Source organism: Cebus imitator, unplaced genomic scaffold, assembly GCF_001604975.1.
Source record: "Cebus imitator isolate Cc_AM_T3 unplaced genomic scaffold, Cebus_imitator-1.0 Scaffold70, whole genome shotgun sequence".
Classification (NCBI taxonomy): Eukaryota; Metazoa; Chordata; class Mammalia; order Primates; family Cebidae; genus Cebus; species Cebus imitator.
Window position 1 is genome coordinate 4,778,049 of NW_016107385.1, and position 3,067 is coordinate 4,781,115.

Below are 3,067 nucleotides of genomic sequence, written 5' to 3' on the forward strand. Positions count from 1 at the left end.
GACCTTGTGATCCACCTGCCTCGGCCTCCCAAAGTGCTGGGATTACAGGCTTGAGCCACCGCGCCCGGCCTAAAAGTAAATACTTTTTATATTGACTTTATCCTTATCAAAAAGTGTACTATTATAGTGACAGGCCATGCAATCTCAAAATCAACAACATTCATGTAAATTGATAAGTTGATATATTTTTTTGTTTGTTTGTTTTGAGACGGAGTTTCGCTCTTGTTACCCAGGCTGGAGTGCAATGACGCGATCTCGGCTCACCGCAACCTCCGCCTCCCGGATTCAGGCAATTCTCCTGCCCCAGCCTCCTGAGTCGCTGGGATTACAGGCACGCGCCACCATGCCCAGCTAATTTTTTGTATTTTTAGTAGAGGCGGGGTTTCACCATGTTGACCAGGATGGTCTCGATCTCTTGGCCTCGTGATCCACCCGCCTCGGCCTCCCACAGTGCTGGGATTACAGGCTTGAGCCACCGCGCCCGGCTGATAAGTTGATATTAAATCAAATAGAAATCTCATGATAATGAGGCAGGCCAGTAGTTAAATTTTTCAGTTTTTTAGAAGCATAATTTGAAGACTTGTAAAATTAATAGGACAGTTGAAATTGAAATTGATTTTTAAACATCAGACAGGTAATGTACTGATGTAAAAAGGTTTAAGGAAGGAGATTTGGAATCTTTTAAAATTAATAGGACAGTTGAAATTGACCTTTATTTTTAAACATCAGACTGGTAATGTGCTGATGTTGTAAAAAGGTTCACACTCAGGTTTGAGTGTGGAAATCCAGTCATCACACTTAGGAATTAAAAAAGAGCTAAAATAGACTTAAAAAAAAATGCACATGTGTACTTTTTAACCAGTAGTACCAGGCACCCAGAAATGAATGCTTTCAAGTGAAATGAGAAAAGATCACAGTTCTTATTTGGGCTAATGCTTCTGATAGGCATAGCAGGAATGAATGAATGAATGAATGAATGAATGAATTTTATTAGCATATATAATAAATAAGTAAAGAACTTTACAAGATAATTTTAGATAGTGATGAGTACCGTAACCAGTAAAATGGGGTCTATGATAAATGAATTAAATAATTCACTTGAATACCTAACACATTTCTAAACTTATTGTGGCCAAAGGGCTCCTGATTCCCGTCACCACCAGCTTCTCACCAGGGGATGCTTCTGTAGATTGTGAGATCTGAGAAGCTTTTGAAGATGTTATTTGAGTTGAGATATGAATGGTGAAGTATCTCTGTTCATTCCAGGTATGGCGGTGGGAAAGCGTTGGCTTTGGGGTAGAAATGAGTTTAGTGTGTTGGAGACAGCCAGTATGAAATGTTGGAATGTATCCAGAGAAGAAATAGTGGTAGATGAGGCTAGAGAGGTGGAAAGGGCCTTGATATTTTAGGGCAGAATAAGGAGTTATGATGTCACTTTAATGATGGCAGCAAGTCTGTAGAGTGTTCTAGGTCTGGGGATTGATGGCCTCATGACCGTGGCTACTGTGTAGTGACTGATTGGTAGAGGCAGAAGAGGAAATGGGGACCTTTCAGAGCTGTTGTCTGGGTAAGAAGCCATAGTAGCTATGTAGATGGAGCCTGGGCCAGCTTTGGCAATATACTTTGCAGACAGAGCTAAGAACTTAAGTGTGGATTCTATGTGGAAGGCAGGAGGTGAGTAGTCAAGAGTTGATTTCTAGGTTTTAGTTGAGCAACTGAATGTGTGAGGGTTCAATTACTAAGATGGGGAAAATTGGAGGAGAAGTTGGTGGTGAGGGGAATCAGAAGATACATTTTGGCCACAAATGGTTTTAGATACTTATTAGATAGTCAAGTGAGGTGGTTTAGTGGGCAGTGGAATAAATGTCTGTAGTTCAGTGGGGAGGTCAAGATTAAAATGACAAAGGTAGGTGTCAGCAACATAGAGCTGACTTCAAAGCCATGAGACTGGATGAACTCCCTATAAGGGGAGGGGCTAAGTTTACTTCCTTAAGTTGAGAAAGTTGGACAGGATGGTGTTTAAAGTCCTGTCTTTTCCAAAAAGTTAAATGTTTGTTGAATTTCAGAGAGTCTCTGTAAGAAACTTGAAGTGATGGAATTATTTTGTAAAATGCTTTAGCTTCTTTTAAATAATGAAAAGGATGAATGGGAAGAAATACAGACATTTAAGTATTTGACATCTGTATTTATTCTGAAATTGCTTGTCCACAAAGCATGATGTGCAACTGCGATCAGATATCCTTCTGAAAGTGAAAATAATCTCCTTCATTTTGTAAGGTTTCAGTGAAACCCGATTGGTGGTCACTGTGAACTTATTTTTATCAAAAAGTTTTAAACAGCTTTATTGAGGAGTCAAGTGACACCCAAGTTGCACATATTAGAAGTGTAAAGTTAGATGTTTTCACATAGGTATTCAGCCATAGAGCTGTCACCACTAGAGATAATAGACGTACTTGTCATCCCAACAGTTTCCTTGTACCCTTCAGTACTGTCTCTCTCCTGCCTCTGATCCATGGGCAACCACTGATAAGCTTTTTGTAACTATAGATTAGTTTTCCTTTTCTAACTTATATAAACATAATCATACAGTAGGTATTCTTCTTTTCTGGCTTTTTTCATTCAACGTGATTATTTTGAGATTCATCCATGGTGTTTTTTGTGTCAGTAGTTCTTTTCCTTTTATTTGCTAAGTAATATCCTATTGTATGGATATACTAGATTCACTTTTGTAGTGATAATGAAGTTAGACTACCTTCTTTTTCCCTTCAGCGGGTCTCCTGATTTGCTGGTATTATTTGTAAGTCTCAAAATTTGAGACAAGTCTCAGTTAATTTAGAAAGTTTATTTTGCCAAGTTGAGGATGCACACTCCTGAGAGCCTCAGGAAGTCCTGATGACATGTGCCCAGAGTGGTCGGGACACAGCTTAGTTTTATACATTTTAGGGAGATGTGAGACATCAACCAACATATGTAAGAAGTGCAATGGTTGCGTCCAGAAAGACAGGACAACTTGAAGCAAAGACAGGAAGGAGACTTGAAGCTGGAAGGAGCTTCTGGGTCATAGATA

The 3,067-nt window shown here is 39.4% G+C and overlaps 1 pseudogene; it reads right to left on the reverse strand.

Moving 5' to 3' along the window:
• Positions 1-723: 723 nt before the first annotated feature.
• On the reverse strand, positions 724-817 carry LOC119471721 (annotated as a pseudogene).
• Between the last annotated feature and the right edge of the window lie 2,250 nt (positions 818-3,067).